This window comes from Vombatus ursinus, unplaced genomic scaffold, assembly GCF_900497805.2.
Source record: "Vombatus ursinus unplaced genomic scaffold, bare-nosed wombat genome assembly UNPS02014825.1, whole genome shotgun sequence".
In the NCBI taxonomy this organism is placed as follows: Eukaryota; Metazoa; Chordata; class Mammalia; order Diprotodontia; family Vombatidae; genus Vombatus; species Vombatus ursinus.
Window position 1 is genome coordinate 9504840 of NW_020954603.1, and position 22004 is coordinate 9526843.

General features: G+C 37.3%; 1 protein-coding gene across 1 annotated transcript in view; it reads right to left on the reverse strand.

Moving 5' to 3' along the window:
* The window catches only part of KIAA1107 (KIAA1107 ortholog), a 131705-nt gene that overhangs the window by 104066 nt on the left and 5635 nt on the right, over positions 1 to 22004 (reverse strand). The gene's annotated exons all lie outside the window — the stretch shown is intronic.

Sequence of the window (22004 nt, forward strand, 5' to 3'; positions counted from 1 at the left end):
GGCCAATCTGAAATAAAATATTTTAAAAGAAATGTAATTTCAGCAGTTTCAGATAATGAAGAAGAGTCAACATGGCGCAGAGCAGAGAGCACCAGCCTAAGCGCCAAGAAGCCTCAGCCTAGCAGAGGATCTTCTGCTAGTAAGTCCCTCTGCTCCTGTGGGTGAGGGCTGCAGCAGGATGTTGGTGATAACAGTGAAGGTGATAATGATAGGTGATGTTTATATTGGTCTTCAAGGTGTGCAAAATCCCTTGTATACATTATCTCATTTGAGTCTTACAACAACCCTGTGAAGTAGATGCAATCTCATTTTTTAGAAACTTGTAAGGGATCATACACATGAGGTGGGATCTGAATGCAGATATATCATGCTCTCTCTCAAATGGAGCAAAAAAGCAAGTGCTTTTAAAATGAAGGAGTTGAACTAGTTAATTTCTGAGGTCTTAACTCTGAAATTCAATGATCAATCAGTAAGTCTTTATTAAGCATCTATTGTATTTGAGGCACTGAATTAGATGCTGGGAATACAGATACAAAGAATAAAACAATTCCTACTCACAATGAGCTTACATTCTGATGAGACAACAAATACATATCAAAATATATACAGCATGAAAACAAAATTAATAAATACATACATGTATAGTAATTAAATACACTGTAGTTTGGCAGGAAGACCACTGGAGGAGGAAGCAAAGGCTTCATGAAGATGATGTGTGAACATCTTCTTTTAAATTTTTTTTGAGTGAAAATTAATGTATAAGCATCTTAAAGGAAAAAAGGGACTCTCTGCGGCAAAGATTAGGATGGAGTAAATTCCAATTAAGTAAACAGATCATCGTAAAGCGATGGATACTGGAGATAGAGTAATTTGTGTAAGGAGAAAGCTACTTTGACTGGTTTACAGAACACAAGAAGGGGAATGATGTCCAATGAGGCTAGAAAAGTTGGGGCTAGGTTGTATAGGGCTACATAAATCAAAGAGAGGAGTTTATATTTTATTCTAGAGGAAATATGAAATCACCGGAGTTGAATGAGTAGCAAACTCACAGTCTCTTTGCACTTAGGGAAAATAAATTTGGCAAAAGTATGTAGGATGGACTGGAATGGTGAAAGACCTGAGGAAAGAAGACCACTTAGAGGCTGTAACAACAGTCCCTTTGAAGTAGAATTTGTAAATAAACTATCATAAAGCTTAAGGCAAAGACTATCAGGAGAAAACAGATCACTTTTCCAATATGTGCTTCTAAAACCCTGAAATACTTTAAATGTACAAAAACATGCTACACAGAAAATAAAACTTTGCTTCAAAATACTTTATTTGAAAGTTAATCATGTTCTGTTGATTTGGCTTGAGAGTCAGATTTCTTGTTCCTATGCTTATCAAAATGGGTCAAAACAACAATTACACATATAGAAGTACACTGAGATCAGCCTTTGCTTTCCCAAAGTGAGAGCATTTCATCATGAGAAACTGTTTCTGTAAGGCTGCCTCTGCACTATCAATTGCAGGTAAGCCAACTCCAGCCACCATATCCTTATCAGACTTACTGGTCTCTACCAATTCAACTAGTTGGCTCCTCTTTTCTGGACCTCCTACAGGTCTTTTCTGCCTTATTAATAATAATCTCCAAGGTGGGACTATTTTTTCCTACCTCCAGTGATACAGAAAAATGTTTTTAGTTACTTTTGTTCAGTAGCCTCTGTAATCCCTTTATGCTTACTCAGGGAGTCCTGGACCACCTCACTCCAGTTTCCCTGGTACCTCTCCTTCTGTACCAGATCAGCGGGGAATCTGATACAATGGAGGATTCCCTAGGTTACTACTACCAAAAATCCAAATTGTGGGCCTCCTTTAGGGATGGCATGATTGCCCTTTATTAAACCAGATTTATTATATCTTGGGCTGTTCTATAAGTTTACAAATGAACTGTCATTCCGCTCCAGTGCTTTCTCAGTTCTAACATTCAACGATCCCTCAGCAGTGCTTTGTTTTTCCTCTTTAAACTACCCTAACCTCACAAACAAATGCTGGACGAGCATCAGATAATACTGCTTCCTAGTAAACCAAAGGAGTCAGAGTTGTCCCTTACATTATTTGGGGTTGAATTTTCATTAAAAGACGAGAAAAAGTTCTACGTCTTATCACCTCATTTTTAAGTTATCTATGGAGTTGTTCTATACGGTATTTTCACAGTAAAATTAAGTAATTCATACATGCTCAAAAGAAACCACATAAAAGGAGTATTTTAAAATGTTACTGTCAGGGAGGAACAATGTGAAGTAATTTATCTGGATTAAAGTGCCATAAATTACATAAATTATTAAAAATTATTAGCTTTTACATTTAAAACAAGTATTAATTTTGTTATTTTTTCAGTATAATTTTCTGTATTTTAGTTTAATGAAGTCATATTTCAATATGCTTCACCAACAAAAGAATTACTTGAACTGGCAACCCACCAATCTGAACTTATTAACTTTTAGATATTCTGAAAAGGGGTTTAAAAGAGGAAGGAGGGTGGAAAAAAGAACATGGAAAGAAAAAGAAGGAAAGACTCATTAAAAGCATTTGAAAAATAAACTAAGGAGGTGACAAAACTTACCAAATTACACCTAGGATCAGGGGTGGCTATCCTGGAAAGGGCAGCAGAAATCATTTTTGGTATACGGTCTTTAAATTAGATTTGCAGACTAAGAAAACAAAATAACTGTTAGTTGTTTTTCTAGACAACATATTTTTGCCTTACATCCCTTCCTCTGTGTATCTTAGAATTAACATCTGCTTACTACTATGCTGATATAAATATGTTGGGATAAAGATAGGGACTGGATTTATTGGTATACCTTTCACCACTACAGGTCAGCACCTTCTACCTTCTTTGCAACTCAGTCTCAGAGAGCTGCCAAAAGCACCGAGAGGGTTAAGTGCTTTGCCCACAGTCACATAAGCTAGTGTTTGCCAAAAACGAGACTTGAACTCAAGTCTTCCCAGATCTAAGGCTGACTCTACATCTACTATACTGCTTCTCATAAAGAGATATATCCATCAAGTGTAAAAATCTATACCTACACTATGCACATACAGGAGGGGATTAATTACTGTTTGTTGAATTGGACTGAAATCTGGAAATTAACAGTGGGGAAAAAAAAAACTAGAATGATTAAAAAAAAATCAAGGTCAGAACAAGAATCCTGAACCATACTTGATAATTAGTAGTTGTTGCTGTTAAGTCATTTTTCTGCTGTGTCCAACTCTTGGCAAAAATACTGGAATGGTTTGTCATTTCCTTCTCCAGCTCATTTTACAAATGAGGAAACTGAGGCAAACAGTTAGTTGACCTACCTAGGTCACACAGCTAGTAAGCGTCTGAGGGCTGGATCTGAACTCCAGTCTTCCTGACACCAAGCCCAATACTCTATCCACCAGATCTCTAATTTCATCCATAGGGGTATTCCTTTTACCAACATAAATCATAATCCCTCTACATCTCATCCTATGGATTCTTAGCTATGTCTTTCCACAAATTCCACAATCCATTCAGCACTTTGGAAGTCCTCCTCTCTTTTTTCCAAGACCTCAGGAGATACCACCACCACCAATAATAACAATAATAATTAGCATTTATGTGATGCTTTAAGGTTTGAAAAGTGCTTTGTAAATATTATCTCATTTGATCCTCATAACAACCCTAGGAGGGATATGCTATTATTATTCCCATTTTACAAATGAGGAAACTGAAACAGACAGAGGTTCAGTGACCTGCTCAAGTCACACAGTTATTAAATGTCTTGGGCCAGATTTCAACTCAAGTTTTTCTGACTCCTGGTCCAGAATTCTAACAATTGTACCTGTTTCCAATATGTCAAAGCAAGCTGTCTAGCTGTTGGATTTTTACTCTCATTTGATGATAGATCCATTTCTTTCTTTTTCTGGTCAACCATATGTCAATGATTTTTCAACCCACTCTCGTGGGCAAGTTCATCATTTATCACACACCAATTTGAAAATTATCACTGCCACCTGAGGTATTCACAATTTTTTACTGTCCCAGGATTGTGGCAATCCACCATCTTCAGTCTTAAAACATCACTAAATGATACACATGTAAAACATTATGCAAACTTTAGAGAACTGTATAAATGTTAGCTCACAGCCTTGTTTCACTCCACTGGTGACTAGGAAAGCATGAGAGCATTGTCCATTATCCAGACTTTTCAGCATGATGTTTTCAGACATTTTGTCAAATGCTTTCAATGAGGAAGAACATGGCATCAAGATCAGCTACTGCACTGATGATAAATTCTTCAACTTGAAAAGGCTATAAGCCAAGACCAAAGTGGAGGGAGTGCTGGTGCATGATATTTTGTTTGCAGATGATTGTGCACTCAACTCAGCCTCTGAAGCTGAGATGCAACAAAGCATGGATCAATTCTCAGCTGCCTGTGCTAATTTTGGCCTAACAATTAACACCAAGAACACAGGTGTTCCATCAGCCACCACCGCACCATCCATATGTGGAACCATTGGTTACAGCAAATGGAGAAGTTTTGAATCCTGTGGATAAGTTCACTTACCTTTCTAGTACACTATACAGGAGTGTACACATTGATAATGAGGTTGACGCATACATTGCCAGAGCTAGCTCAGTGTTTGGGAGACTCCAAAGCAAAGTGTGGAAAAGAAGTATTAGACTGACGACCAAATTGAAGGTCTAGAACCACTGTGCTGACCTCATTGTTGTATGCCTGTGAAACCTGGACAGTATGCCAGCACCATTCCAGGAAATGGAATTGCTTCCATTTCAATTGTCTAAGGAAGATTCTGAAGATCACCTGGCAGGATAAGATGCCAGACACTGAGGCTCTTTCTCAAACTAAACTGCCAAGCATTTAAACTCTGTTTCAGAGAGCACAATTCTGATGGGCTAGCCACACTGTTTGAATGCAAAACGTATGCTTGCCAAAAAGACTATTTTATGGAGAACTCACACAGGGCAAGCATTCACATGGTGGTCAGAAGAAGCGATACAAGGACACTCTCAAAGTCTCTCAAGAACTTTGGAATTGATTTTGTGACATGGGAGACACTGGCACAGGACCGCTCAGCATGCCGTGCCCACATCAGAGAAGGTGCTATCCTCTAGGAGCAAAGCAGAATTGAAACAGCTCAATGGAAATGCAGGATGTGAAAATTTAGAGAAACCACTCCAAATGTTCACATGGACTAGTTGAGCCTGACCTGTGGTAGAGCATTCCAAGCTCCAAGCTCGTACTGGTCTCATCAGCCACAGTGGAACACACTGAAATATGACTCTAGCATAGTGAAGTCATTTTGGTCCTCTTTGAGAATGAAGGACAACAACCAACCAAATAAATGTTAGTTATTATTATGACCAGAAGAATGTTAAAAACCTGTTAAAAACCTCTGTGTGTGTGTGTGAGTGCGTGTGTAAGTTCTGTTTGTTTGTTTTTTGAGGAGATTTGGCATTAAGCAGTTAAATCATTGAAAGCACTGTATAATTTTACCAGCTCAGTCCAACCCAATCTCCTTTACTCCCCACTAAATTCTAGGCTCAGCTAATTTTCCATCAAGAAAGCTTGTCCAAGATATATACTTCCTGACTGGCTAACTAACTTGACTTGCTGGCTATGTAGCTCCATGTCATGAACTGGATAATATGCATTTAATTCACCTTGTTTCTTCTAAAGTGGAGGTTTACTTCGACTCTCTGGGCCTATTTTCTCATATTTAGATGAGATGAACCTCTTAGAGACAGGTAGGTGGCTAGTGAATAGAGCACTGGGTCTGAGTCAAGAAGTCCTAAGTTTAATCAGTCAACATTTATGAAGCACCTGTGTGCCGAGCAGTATGCTGTGCTACAGACACAAAAAGAGACAAAAAAGCAGTCCCCACCCTCAAGAAGCTTACAATTTAATCCAGCCTCAGATACTTACTAGCTATATAACTTGGACAAATCATTTAACTTCTATTTGCTTCAGTTTCCTCATCTGTAAAATGGGGATAACAACAGCACCTACTTCCTGGGATTGTTGTGAGGATCAAATAAGAAAATATTTGCAATGCACTTAGCACAATGCTAGCACAGAGAAGGTGCTACATAAATGTTAGCTATTATTTAGTTATTATTATTACCTCTAGAGTGAGGAGTTTGGAATGAGTGATCTCTAATACCCCTTTCAGCTCTAACTCTACTATCACTTAAAATGGAGCTACGAATATTTGTCCAATCTTCTAATATTTCAAGGGTTAGCATGTGAAAAGGGGATTGATATTGACAAACTGTAACGTATCCAAAAGAAGACAATCAAGATGCTAAAGGGAATATATATATAGACCATCCTATACAAGGACCAGGAAAAGGAAATGCGGATGTTTAGCTTGGAGAAGAAACCTGGGCTGGTGATGGGAGGACAGGATAACTTTCTCTGAATTACTGAAGAGATGTCACATAGCAGATTAGATTTGTTCCACTTTGTCCCCAAAGGGAAGAGCTAGAAACAATGCATAAAAGCTGCAAACAGGCATGTTTAGGCTTTGTGTAAAGAAAAAACTCTTAACTCAATGTATTGTTCAGAAGTGCAATGAGCTGTCTTGGGAGGTAAATATTTCATCAGAGGCTGAAAGATCACTGCTCAGGAATGGTATAAGTATGGGTTAAAGTAGTTGATATGTGAGGTTCCTTCCAACTGTGACTATATCTATGTTATTTCAGATAGCAGAACTAGAACAAATGGAAAGAGGGAAATTGTTACAAGGAGACAAATTTTAGGCTCCATATAAAGAACTTGGTTAAACGTACAGGAATAAACAAGGATTCCTGAAGTCATCAATTAAGGTACTCTGTGTGCCACCTGCTACCAACAAAACAAGCAGACCAATCACTTACTAGATAAAAGTTCTAGGGAATTCCCTGAGGCACAAAATAGTCTAGGTACCAGCAGTACCTGTTTTATGTACACTGGGATGGTTTCCCTTTAAGGAGGCTGGGTGGTCACCTGTGGGCTCTGGGAACTAGGGCTTGAATTATGTGGCCCCTTGAGGCATAAGAGACTTAGCCAATGTGGAACTGCTGGTCTAAACGATTCAGCTGAGTTGTCAGTTGCTGGAGTTAAAGCCAGGGGAGTTGGCTTTCATTTGAATTGCATTAGGAACTGTATTCTTTTTAATCTCAGCACAAGTCGTCTTTACTGTATTTTACAGCCCTTGAGTACTTCACTGCATCCTAATTCCTAGCCTGAATCACTGGAGTACCCAGAACTAATCCTGGTACAGAACAGTTATCAGGCCAAGGATGATACAGCAAGTTAAATAAATGTCAGAGGACGGAGACCTGAATTCAAGCCTTCCTCACTCCTGAGTCCAGCATGACATGATGCTATGCTGTCCCTGCCTTATTCATACTAGATACTTAATAAAGATCTGCTGAATTAAATAAAAGCTAAAGCTATCTAAAAAATGGGATAAGATGCCTGATTAGAAATGCTCCATCATTGGAGCTTTTCAAACACTAGAAAACCATGTGTAAAGGGCTCCCCTTAGCAAGTAAGAGTTGGATTTGTTGACCACTACCCTTTTTACTCTGAGATTTTTAGTAAATGTTATTTTATTCAAACCATCTTTTCTCTCCATGGCTTTGCATGGGCTCCTCAAGTCAGGCACCCACTCCCTCTTTACCACCTGTCAGGGCCCCTTGTTTCCTTTAAGGCTCAGCTGAGGTGCCACTTCCAATGCCAGGCTTTTCTCATTTCTCCCAGCTGCAAGCTCCCTCTCCACTAGCAAAGACTCTTTTTTCCTATGTTTTGTTTCCTTATTTGTTTTGCATTGCTATCCCCAATAGAATTTTAAGAATGGGGAAGTTTCATTTTTGTTCCTCTATCACCAGAAGCTAGTACAGAGACTGGCACACAATAGGTACTTAATAACTGTTTTTCAAATTTAAAGTGAATTATACATAACGATAAATCATCATTTCAGAAGATGATAATGACATGATTCAGACCTTTGGATAAAAGTTCACTTTTAGACCAGCCAATGAGTTTTACTTCCATGGATATATTTGTTACAAGGCAAGGGTTCTACTTGGGGAAAGAGGAAAATTGCTAAGTAGAAATAGTGACCAAAAAAAGAAAAGAAAAGAGGCAGCTAGGTGGTGCAGTGAATAGAGCACTGGTCCTGGAGTCAGAAGGAACGGAGTTCAAATCCGGACTCACCAGCTGTGTGCCTCTGGGCAAGTTACTTAACCCCAACTGCCTCACATTAAAAAAAAGAAAAGAAAGAGTATCAATGTAATCACTCAAAAATACACAGAAGAGAACAGTGGGAAGTTCAGAATAGAAGACAGGCAAGCAGGGCAGTTGTATTATTCTTATGATAAGTTCAATCAACATTAAAAAAAAAGAAAAACAAATTATGTAACGAAAGTTCACAGTTCCACATATAAACCTTTTCCCACTCTGTGTTTTTGAAATGTTCATATCTGTTATGTTTGATAAATTGATTAAAAAAAGAAATTTAATTTAACCAATCTCTTATAATATTGTGAACTTCACTGAGCACATTTTGTAGTGTTCCTGGTCTCAATGCAATTAATATGCCAAATGTGAAAAGGAACATTTGGAAAATTTGAAATCAATATGTAATCCTTTTATTTGGACTCTACCCAAGACATTTTTCATGACACTGGGGAGCATATCTCCTTGTTTTATAATGTGTTTGATGTCTGTGCTTAACAAACCACTTCGAGCTTTTGTTCTATGTCTTTCCTCCATCCTTCTTGTAGCTAACTTCCTTCAGAAGGCCAACTAAAATCAATGCTTCTACTTCCTTTCCTCTCATTCTTGTAATTCTCTGTAGCTTACAGTCTAACCTCATCATTCAAATGAAATTGCTCTCTTCAAAGTTACCAATAATCTCTTAATTGCCAAATCTGATGAACTTTTTCTCAATTCTCATCCTTCTTGACCTCTCTGCAGCCTCTGACACGGTATCTTCCTCTCTAGGTTGTCATGACACCCTCTCTCTTCTGATTCTCCCCCTACCTCACTGACTACTCCTTTTCAGTATTCTCTGTCAGATTTTCATCAAAGGCTCTCCCACTAACAATGAGTGCCCCCAACGCTCTGTCATAGGTCCTTTTATCTTTTCCCTTTACATGATTTTACTTGGTGATCTCACCAGCTCCTTTGGATTCATTGATGACTTATACAAAGGTGATTCTCAGATCTACTTATCCAGCCCTTACCGTTCTCCTTACCTCTAATCTCACATCTCCAACTGCCTCTTGCATATCTTGAACCGGATGTCCTGCAGATATCTTCAATTCAACAAGTACAAAAATGAACTCATTATCTTTCCTCCCCCTTCAAGAACACTACCAAGACCTTACTCTCTTTTACTAGTCATATTCAATCAGCTGCCAAGTCCTGTCCATTCATAACCCCTCCTCTATACAATCCCTTCTCTTCTCTCACACTGCTACCACTCTGGAGCAGGCCCTAATCACCTCATGCCCAGATTACTGCAATGGCTTTCTGATTGGTCACCCTGACTCATGTCTCTTCTCACTCCATTCACTTGTCAAACTGATCCTCCTAAAGTACATACTGGACCATGTCAATAAACTCCAGTGGTTACCTCCACGATCAAAAACAAAATTGTGTTTGGCTTTTAAAGCTCTTCAAAACATCTGAGTTTTCCAGGCTTCTTATATCTTACTCCCATCCATGTATTCTGTGATCCAGAAACACTGGCTCCTTCCTGTTCCTCATATAAGACATTGCATCTCCCAACTTTATACATTGTCACAGGCTGTCCCTCACACTTGGAATTCTCTTCCTTCTTTACTACCTGGCTTCCTTCAGGTCTCAGCTCAATCCCACCTTTTGGAAGGGTTTTTCATAATCTTTAACACTAGTGCCTTCCTTCTGTTATTATCTCTAATTAGTCCTGCATATATATCTTAGGTGCACATAATTGTCTACATATTGTCTCCCCCATTAGACTGTGAACTCCTTGAGAACTAGGATTATTTTTTCCCTTTCTTTGTATCCTCAGCACTTTTTATAGTGACTCATACATAGTAGGTGATATATATACACAGGCATAATATAACAAATGCTTGTTGACTTGACTAAAAGTCCCCCTGTAGCTGTATACATCATGTTGTCATCACATAATTTTAATCTTAAGTGTGGGAGACACCCGATCTGAGAAACATTAAGAATGCACTTTGTTCTACTAATGTTTGATAAATTCAAAAGCCACAACTTTGGGGGTAAGAATTCACTATTTGGCAAAAAATACCAGAAAGCTTGAAGACAATCTGGCAGAAAATAGGTTAAAACCAAGATCTTGTACCATATACCACAATAAGTTCCAAATGGATAAATGATCTAGATATATAAAGGTCACATAATAAACAAAATAGAGGAACATAAAAGAAATCACCTTTAACAACTTTGGCCATTTGGACAACTTTGGAAGGGTTCATAATCAGACAAGTGATAGAAAGGATCACAGAAGATAAGAATAAATAATTTTGATTACACAAAATTTAAAAATTATAGCACAACATCAATGAAGTTAAAATTAGAAAAGAAGCCGTTAAAGGAGAAAAATCTTTACAGTATATTCTCTGTCAAAGCTTTGAGATCCATGACTTATAAGGAACTGGCAAATCACTCAGTGAATAAGCATTTGTTTAGCACCTGTGTGCCAGGTACATAAATACAAAGAAACAATCCCTACTCACAAAGAACTAACATTCTAGTCAGGGATGCAAGTACATCTATAAAACTACATACTATAAATATAAAGTGAATACAAATACAAAATAGTTTGGCAAGGAGCACACTAAAAGTTGGGGTGTTAAGAAAGCTTCACGAGGAAGATGGTGCCTGAACTACATCTTAAAGCAAAAAAGGGAATCTGTGAGGCAGAGGCAAGGAAGGAGTAAATTGTAGGCAGGTGGGCCAGTCAGTACAAAGGTACAAGACAAGAGTGTCATGTATGAGAAATAGAGAAGGCCAGTTTGGTTTTACCAAAACATGAGGTCTGGGGGAGGGTGAGGAGAAGAAAGTTAAAAAGATTGGTTATAGCCAAATGGTATAGGGTTTTAAAAGCTAAACAGAATAAAAAGAATCAGAAGAATAATTTCTACAACAACAACAACTACAATGTAACAACAAAAAACTGTGAAAGACTTAACACCATTCAATGTAAAGACCAAACGTGATTCCTAAGGACTAAAGAATGGCACCCACCTACCTCCTAATGGACACGTGCTGAAGTCAAGATAAAGAATGAGTCCTGTATTTTTTGAACAAGGACACTGAGGGAATTTGTTTTGACTATGTATATTTGTGACAAGGTTCCCTCCATGCCCCCAGGGGAAAGGCAGAAGGGAGAAAATGGACTTTTAACTGGAAAAAAAATCCTTTTTAAAAAGCTAAAACATTTCCATTTGATTCCAGAGACAAAAGGAAGTCACTAGAGTAGAAATCACATTGTGAGATTTGCACTTCAGAAAAATTACTTTGGCTGCAGTATGTAAGATGGACTAGAGTAGTGAGAGACTTGAGGTAGAGAGACCAATTAGGAGACCATTTATGTAATCTAGGCAGTAAGTCACTGGGACCTGAACTATGATATTATCAGTACGAATGGAGAAATTAGAGGTCATGTGCCAAAGATGTTGCGGTAGCAGACGTAGCAGACATGGCAAGCATTGGCAAAAGATTGGATATTAGAGATGAGGGAGAGGGAGGAATACAGAATAACAGTGAGTCATTCTCCTACAGATAAATGGTCAAAGGAAATGATTAGGCAGTTTTCAAAGAAAGAAATCCAAGCTAACAATTAACAGGAGAAATGCAAACTAAAACAACTCTGAGGTTGTACCTTACATACATCAAAATAGCAGAAAGGGTTAAAAAAAAAAAGGAAATATTACAAGGACTGCAGGAAATATGCATATTAATACGCTGTTGGCAGAACTCTGAATTGGTTCCACCACTCTGGAAAGGACTTGGAACTAAGTCCAAAAAGTCAATGAGCATACCTTTTGGTTCAATGATACCACTATTAGGCCTATACTGTCAAAGAGTTCAAAGAAAGAGGAAAAGGACCTTTATATTAAAGAAAATTTTTAGAAGAGATCTTTGTGCTATAGGAAAGACCTGAAAACGAAGGGAGAACCATCACTTTGGAATGGCTGAGTAAATTATGGCATTTGAATAGAATGAAATGTAATTTTACTGCAAGAAATCATGAAAGAGACAGTTTCAGAGAAACCTAGGAATATCTGTATGAACTGCTGCAGAGGGAAGTGAGCAAAATAGGAGAATAAAATGGTTTATATAGTAACCACAACATTATTACAAAGAATAATTCTGAAACATTTAAAACTATGATCACTGCAGTGACCAACCGCAATTCCAGAGGGCTGATGGTGAAGTACGTGACACACTTGCTGAGACAAGTGATGGACTCAAGGTACAGAATGAGATATGCATTTTTATAAATGGGAAATGTGGGCTTATTTTGCTTGGTTATGCTTATTTAATACAGGGGTTGTGTTTTTCTTTTTTTGTACAAGGGTGAGGGGGCAAGCAATAGCGTAACCAAAAAAGAAAAAAAAAACAAGGAAAGAAGAAGAGGTCATTAAAAGCATTTTTTATTTAATGAAGAGACAGAAAGGAAGTTTAGGAGGAAAAACAAAAATAGGACAACTTTAAAAATAACATGGTAAGTTATGCACATTTAAAGGAAAAAGCTGGCTGCAAAAGCATTTTGTGGTTTTATATAAGATTCTCTTTTTCTGTTCATATGTTTTTGGCATTTGTTAAATTCAGAATAAAAAGTACTTTCAAAAAATCGAGAAATAACAGACATGGCTAGATTTTATATTCACAATCCCTACCAGTCAGCTAAGTAACCTAAAAACTGTCTACTTAAAAAATAGTTTGCAAAAAATTGGCAAAGATGCCTTTGTGTTGACTAATTCTGCTGAACTGCTTTTCTGTTTTCTTCCTTTTTTTATAACAAGAGATAGTTACTTGAGTAGAAGAGGGGAAAAGGATATATTAGGAAATGAAGTAGGTCGAGTCAATATAATAAAAATGATAACTATGTAAATTAACTTATTTATTCAGTGCTATACCAATTAAATTCCCAAAAGAACATTTTACAGAGCTAGAAAAGCTATTAACAAAACTCATACAGAGAAATAAAAGGTCAAGAATTTCAAGGGTATGGGAGAGAAAAATTGATTTTTAAAATACTTATGTGAAATTTTTAAAAATAAAAAAAAAATCAAGGTGATTTAAAAATAAAATTATCAATAAAAATATGACCCAAAAAGGACAGAAGTCTGTAAAAGCCTATCTAATTCTCTTAGGTTTTAATTAGTAACATCATGAAAGTGTACCATTCTCAAAGAATTCATAGCAATGAAAGTAAACAGGAGTACATAGTTGCTGATGTCTTCTTAAATGCATTGTTAAAAACCTCAATATACTACGCATGCCATACTAAATCTACAATATCACCATGATCTACCAGTCTATTTGTTTGTTTTTTGAGGAAGGGGAAAAGGTCTGTTATTTCAATGGTAGAAGGAATCAACCTCATGGGACTCTGGCCAAGAAATGAACTGCTTTGTCTCTGTGTCAGAGGTGAAACTTGAACTGAGATCTTGCTGAGTCTGAGGCCAGGCCACTATGGCCACTCTCTCAATACCAGGCTAGTGACCTTCTTCAAAAAATACATGTTCTTCATGAATGGGTTGCTGTTTTGGAGTTTTTTGGGGGGGGGGGCGGTGAAGAGCAGGGAGGCAACCAGGGTTAGGTGACTTGCCCAGGATCAAACAGCTAGTACATGTCTGAGGCTGGATTTAAACTCAGGTTCTCCTGCCTCCAGGGTCATTCCTCGATCCACTGCGCCACCTAGCTGCTCCTAATGGCTGGCTCTTGCTATTTGTCCTCCATTCTCAAAAAGGACCTTGACATCAGGAAGATGAAGCCCTGACTTCCAAGTGAATTGGATTTATGGGAGGTAGGGCTGTGCAGTCACCAGCCTCACTCTCTCCTCCAGAGCCACCTGGGTCCAGCGTCAAGATCTGACCACTCAAAAACCTTCCCTTTCACGATACGTTCTAAAATGCTGCCTAGAAGACTCCACTCTTACCTCCTTCTAAAATCAGAAAAACATTTCCCTTTCTTCAGTCCTGAGACGCCTCTCCAACATCCATAACCTTTGAAAGATGACTGTCTAATCACACTGACCTGTTCTTTCAGTACCCCAGGCTACAGCTTGTCTGCACCTGGGGAACCTTAACTCACTGAGGGCTGCCTTCTCATCACCTTTTCTTGGCTTTCTAGACTCTGTAACCACTTTAACTATTTTTGTCCTTTACTTCTCATTGTAAAGGTTATTCTCCTTTGCAGAGACAACAGAATTGAGTACTTCTGCTTCTTCTCCATTATCCATCCTGTTTCACATATCCTGTGAAAGACGCAATATCTGCCACGTAACTTAGGTTAGTTTTTCCTTAAATGGTACTGAAACCAAGCTTAAGACTAACTGGCTCATCTACACTGATTATACAGGTATGCTAATTTGGGTAGAGTATCCCATCAAGTTCTTAAAAGAATTTCTATACAGCAGTTGGTGCTTAAACTGTAATGATTTTACGTCAGTACCCTTTCTATGTTCACCCTGAGCACTGTAAGAGGAGATAACCAAATGTCCCACAAAATGCTGTTTGTTTACCCAGCAAAACTCAGTATAATCAATGAGGGGTAAAACTGACATTCAATGACACAGAGGAATTTAATGCATTCTTGAGAAGGTGGCGCTAAATAGAAAAAGTAACTTTCAAATACAAGACTCAAGAGAAGCATGAAAAAGTAAACAAGAAAGAGAAATCATAAGGGACTTATTAAAGTTGAACTGTTTACATTCCTACATGGAAAGATGATATTTGTAACTCATGAGACCTTTCTCAGTATTAGGATAGCTGGAGAGAATATGTGTGTGTGTATACACACACACACACACACACACACACACACACACATAAAGAGAGAGACAGAGATAGAAAGGCAGAGTGCACAGGGCGAGGTGAATATGAAGGGATGATATCTAAAAAATAAAATTAAGGAATGAGAGAGGAACGTACTGGGAGAAGGAGAAAGGGAGAGGTAGAATGGGGTAAATTATCTCACACACAAGAGGCAAGAAAAAGCTTTTACAGTGGAGGGAAAGAGGGGGGAGGTGAGAGGGAATGAGTGAACTTTACTCTCATCGGATCGGGTTTAAGGAGGGAATAACACACACTCAATCGGGTATGGAAATCTATCTTAACCTATAGGAAAGTAGAGGAAAAGGGGATAAGAGAGGGAGGGGTGATAGAAAGGAGGGCAGATGAGGGGAGGGGATAATCAGAAGCAAACACTTTTGAGGAGGGACAGGGACAAAGGAGAGAACAGAATAAATGGGGGACTGGATAGGATGCAGGAAAATATAGCAGTGTTTTACAACATGACTATTATGGAATTGTTTTGCATGGCTAAACATGTACAACCTATATTGAATTGCTCACCTTCTCAATGAGGTTGGGTGGGGAGGGAGGAGCTGAGAGAATCTGGAACTTAAGGTTTTAAAAACGAATGTTAAAAATTGTTTCTACATGTAACTGGGAAATAAGATACACGGGCAATGGGGTATAGAAATCTATCCTACCCTACAGGAAAATAGAAGGGGAAGGGGATAAGAGAAGGAGGCAGGGAGGTGATGGAAGGGAGAGCAGATTGGGGGAAGGGTGATCAGAATGCATGCTGTCACAGAGTGGGGGGAAGGGAGGGATAGTGAGAAAATTTGGAACTCAAAATCTTCTGGAAGTGAACGTTGAAAACTAAAAATAAATACATAGGGGAAAAAAACAACAACCCGATATTTGTTGCCTCTGGGTTTGAGATAATTCCAACTACTCTGACTCACTGATGCCAGGAGGCTCCATCTTGCCATTTAGCTATGACTTTTGTCTTCTAGTTTACTTTAAGACAAGAATATCAATAGGATGTGCTTGTTACTCCAGTTGTGTGTATATTAGATGGCTGTTGGACTCTCAAATGTTAACAAGAGACAGTGGTCAAAATAATATTTGTAGGTGACTTACAAACTGTGTGACTTTTAGCATCTTCTAACCCCTTTACTACAATTCTTCTGCCACCACTGGGGGAAAACAGGACTTCACACAATGAAAGGTCATTTTGTTTTTATCCATTTCATGGGCCAATTAAATGAAAAAATTTTTCTCATCTAGGAATCAGCATTTTGATAACGCTTTGCATATGTACACCAGGTTAGTCCTTAAACTGCCAACACACTTGCTACCCAGTTAGTATTTGAAACCTGTAGGAGCTTGTGTTCTGCTTGCACAGTTTTCAAGAATCAAGTTCATCTTCACACTACATGAATCATGTGAATAAGACTCATAGGAAAAGCTAAACTTAGCTACTAAAAAATATTAAAATTTCTATATTTAAATGTTTTTCCTTTACAAATTTCAGAAGTTAGAGCTTCCAGAGGCTTCCAAAAGCTTAGTTACACAGAAATAATAAACACTGTAACACGAAAAATTTGTAGTCCTATATGAAGTCACACTAATTTTCTATGAAAATTTTCTATGAAATTTTCAATGCTAAGGTAAACTTTTTCCCCCAACGGGGAAAAGATTAATTACAGTAAAATATTATTTTTCTAGAATGAGCTGAGACCAAGATAATCCCAGAAAGACTGCCAAAAGAAAAGGATTCATATTCAGAGTTTCAGGATAAGGTATTCTTGGTTGCAAGCCTTTGTCTTTTGCCTTTCGGAATACCGTACGCCAAGATTTTTTTTCTACTTTATAACAGTAACTACCAGGTCTTGTATTATCCTGACCACTAGCTCCTTGATACATGAACTCTTTCTTTCTGCCTACTTGAAGTATTTTTTCTTTGACTTGGAAGCTCTGAATTCTGACAATGACCTTTCTGGGAGTTTTCATTAGGAGCTTCTTTCAAGAAGTCCCACCTCTGAAACATTTCAGCTGTATTACTTGGGCAAAGCAGTTAACCTCTCAAGGCTCTAAGCACCTACTCTCTGAGATTATAAATTACAAAGAAGATGCCAACCTACATGTGTAGAGAGGGTTTCCTCACCTGAGAATTCTTTCTACGAAATACATCACAGGTCTGGTCCCGACACTTTAGGAGGTGATGAGTATAATCTTCCTATTTTCATTTTGCCCTTTGGTTTTAGTAGATTGAGGGAATTTTCACTCTTTATATCCTGAAAGAGGGTATCTAATTTTTCTGTTGCTGTTGCTCCTGGTTTTCAGATAGCCCAATATACTTAAATTCTCTCTCCTCGATCTTTTTTCCAGGTCAGTTGTTTTTTATAGTAGATAACTTACATTTTCCTATTTTTAAAAGTTGTTTTATTTTAGAATGGTGAAACAGTAGAATGGATTAGGTACACAATATACAATAGTCAATTACCAAGCTTTTGGGGCAAGAACTCACTATTCAACAAAAATTGCTAGCAAAGTTGGAGAGCAGTCTGGCAGAAAGAAACTAGGTATAGAACAACATTTCACACTGCATACCAAAATAAGGTCAAAAAACGTACATGATTTAGACATAAAGGGTGATATCATAAGCAAATTAGGGGACCATGGAAAAATTTACCTGTCAGATCTATGGGAAAGGGAGGAGTTTATGACCAAATAAAAGATAGAAGGGATCACAAGAAGTAAAAAGGATTATTTTGATTACATGAAATTGAAAAGTTTTTGTCCCAAAAAAGCCAAGGCAGCCAAAATTAGAAGAAAAGCAGTAAACTGGGGGAAAATTTTTAGAGCAAGTTTTTCTGATAAAGGCCTTGTTTCTCAAATATACGACTGAGCCAAATTCATAAAAATAAGACAATTGACAAAAGGTCAAAGGATATGAAGACAGTTTTCAAAGAAGAAATCAAAGTTATCAATAGTCATATGAAAAAATTTTCTAAATCACCACTGATTATAAAGAAATTGACATTAAAAGAACTCTGAGGACCACCTCACACCTATCACACTGGCTAACATTACAGAAAAGGAAAATCATAAATGCTGGAGGGGATGTAGAAAAACAAGTACAGTAATGCCTTGCTGATGGAGTTGTAAACTGATACAACCATTCTAGAGAACAATTTGGAACTATTCCTAATAGGCTACAAAGCTTTGCATAACCTTTGGCCCAGTAACACCACTACTAGATCTGTATCCAAAGAGATTAAAGAGGAAAAACACCCATATATACAAAAATACAGCAGTTCTTTTCGTGGTGGCAAAGAATCAGAAATTGAGGGGATGCCCATCAATTGGGAAATGGCTGAACAAGTTGTATATGATTGTGATGAAATACTATTATGCTATAAGAAATGATGAACAAGATGGTTTCTGAAAAACCTGGGAAGACTTATATGAACTGATGCAAACTGAAGTGGGCAGAACCCGAACACTGTATACAGTAACGGCAATAATGTAAAGATGATCAATGGTGAAAGACTTAGCCACTTTTAACAATACAATGATCCAAGATAATTCCAAAACACTCCCGATAAAAAGTGCTATCCACCTCCAAAGAGAAGACCGATAAACTCCAAGTGCAGCTCAAAGCATACTTTTTTCATTTACTTTCTGTTTCTTGCTTCTTCTTTTTTGGTAATACAGCTAATATGGAAATATGTGTACATGACTTCACATATACAACAGGCATCATATTTTTTGCCTTCTGAATGGGTGAGGGGAGGCTGGAGGGAAAGAACTTGGAACTCAAAATATTTTGTTAAAAATAAATTTTTAAAAAATTTTTTGTAGTAGTTCTTGCTTCATGAAGTCACTGAGTGCTGTTTGGCCCATTCTAATTTTCCAGGTTCTGTTCTGAGCTCCTAATTTTCTCCTTCCAATTCTGTTCTCCTGGAATCTTATTTCATTCCATGTATAATTCCATTTTTTCTATCTTGCTTCATGTCTTCTGGTACTTGTGTAGTCCTTATGGCCAAAAGAAATTTTTTTTAATCTGATGCACTACTTATAATTTTTGTAGAATTACTCTTTTCTTCTTAGTTTATCTCCTGAGCATCTCTTAATCCACAGTATTTCTTCATAGTGTTTGGTGTCTTACGCTATTTACTAACACCTCCAAAGTTCACTTCCTGATCTGGGACTTGCGGACTTTCCCACATTCTTGAATGAAGTAGTCAGGCCCCATTTGATCTTAACCTTGGTTTTATTGGTTCCAATTTCTGACTTCTACCTCCTCAGGTGTATCTGCATTCAGAATGCTCGTAGATCAGAGTTCTATGCTCTTCTTGCCCCCTTGAAACATCCTTGGTTAGCCCAATGCTGCAATCTTCCAGACTTGCTGGGGCAACCCTGATGATGGCACTACTCCAGGGTTTCAGCCTGTTTACCTGTACTTGAGATGGCTTTTGTACTTGGCAATACCATCCTTCCAGCACCTGTGGTTCTAATTGTCTTTTCACATAGTCTTGGGATATTTGGAGCACACTGAGTATTTCTCTTGTGTTCCTTGATCATTGTTCAATCTGGTTCGCTTTTAGATCACTGCTCGGCTTCTCTGTGACCTTTTTTTATAGCAATCTTAACCAGAAGTCTCATAATCATTTTGAATTAACCTTACACTGTTGACAATCCTTTTGCCTGAAAGATCTCAACTTCTCGTCAGTCAATTTATTTTCTTTTGCTAATAATCTTTCTGGGACAATCTTGATCCTAGACCATTCTATAAAAACTATATTTTATTGGAATAATTCAAAATAATGCTACTGATAAGTAATTCAACAATGTCTTTTAACTCAAAGGGCAACTATTATGCTGTTAGTTCACATTTTTATGTTATTTCTTTCAAAGAATTTAAAATATTTCCTCTAAGCTGCATTTTGGCAGTATGTCAGTCTTGCCTTTCTTCTCATGAATTGTGCTCTGGACAACATAATGCAAAATGGAATATTTAAGAGCAAACTCTTTTTATATATTTCATACTCTAACCCTTAAAAGAATCAGTTACTCTAAATTTTCTGTGATCTCTTAATACAAAAGTCTGTAATCAACAGACTGGAATGTACAATACAGACTGAAATACAGACGTTCAGAAGAGAAATCAAAAGAGCTAAAGACAAGCAACAACAAAAAAAGATAGAAAACAATGCTATTATGATAAATCATTACAAATTCACATCCATAGAGTGCTTTAAAATAATAAGAACCCAATCTATTATAGACACATGAATTATTTTTCCTAGGGAAAAACAGAAAATAAAGTAGGTTCATATTCTAAATTTATCAATACTACGGTCACCCACTCCCATTAGTTTGTTCTTGTTTCTTGGTTTGTTTTCTTTTTTAAACTATTCTTCAGTTGCCTTGCAAAATTCTATAACAGGGTAGATTCCATTTGAGTCCAGAGTCTTTAAGGAGTCCTGGGTGATAGGTTACACTACCAATATGGATAAATTATTTTGTAGATGGTCCATATTACATTTCTTTTTCTTTTTTTTTTTTGGTGAGGCAATTGGGGTTAAGTGACTTGCCCAGAGTCAAACAGCAAGTGAGTGTTATGTTTCTGAGGCCACATTTGAACTCAGGTCCTCCTGACTCCAGGGCCGGTGCTCTATCCACTGCGCCACCTAGCTGCCCTCCATATTATATTTCAAATACTGCTCTCTGTACTTTGGGGAGTAGCAAAAAACTGGAAACAAAGCAGATACTCATCTATTAGAGATGGTAAACAATAGATAAACAATGTAGTACATAAATAAAATGAAATATTACTTGGCTACTAGAAACAATGAATATGAATAATAGAGAAGAATGGAAAGATTTATATGAATTATCGTGAAGTGAAGTAAGCAAAGCGAAAGCAATGTATACACTGACTACAACAATGGAAATGTAAAGAATAAAAAATACTGAAACAGAACACTGTGTAATTATAAAGATCAAGTCTGATCTCTCCCCCACAGCCCCCAAATAAATAAGAAAAGGTACTTTTCTCCCTTGTTCATAGAGGTGGAGCACTACAGATATAGAACACTGCATGTACCGTTAGACTTGGTTGATATATTGATTAGTTTGTTTTACTGCTCTTTTGCAGTCTTTGTTCAAAGAGATGGTTTTCTCTACTACCTGATAGAGAAGGGAAGGAAGGACATGTTGGGAATTGAAGATGATATGAAAACAAAAGATATCCAAAAAATTGAAAAATAAAATGTTACTGTCTTTTGGTAAATGGAAAAAATAAGAGGACAAATATATAGGCCATTATAAAATTAATTTCTTCTGGTACTCTTGTAGTCCTTATAGCCAACCTACATTTTTTTTTAATCTGACGGTCTACTTATTGAATTATTTTATAAAGGCCTATATAAATTATACTAAAGTAAAACCTAACTACATCAAAAGAAGAGGGCAAATAAAATTGCAAAATGCGCTTTTAAAAATTAAAAATTCTAAAAGACTGAATTTTAAAATCATTTTTACTACTTCCAATTTATTTTCAAAGTTATAAATGAACATTTAAATTGAACCATATTGGGGCAGCTACATGGTGCAGTGGATAGAGCACCAGCCCTGGATTCAGGAGGACCTGAGTTCAAATCCGACCTCAGACACATAACACTTACTAGCTGTGTGACCCTGGGCAAGTCACTTAACTCCACTGCCCAACCCCCCCCCAAAAAATTGAACCATATTAATTAAAAAATATAATTCAAGATAAGCCTACATCACACAATAAAGAATCAAAAGTAACAGGAGAATTGTTTGACCTGGGACCAACAGCACTATTTGGCCAACTAAGAATCACATAGATATGTGTAAAATATTGCAAAATAAAAGCTATCAGTATTTGAATTAATGGGCTTTTATTATA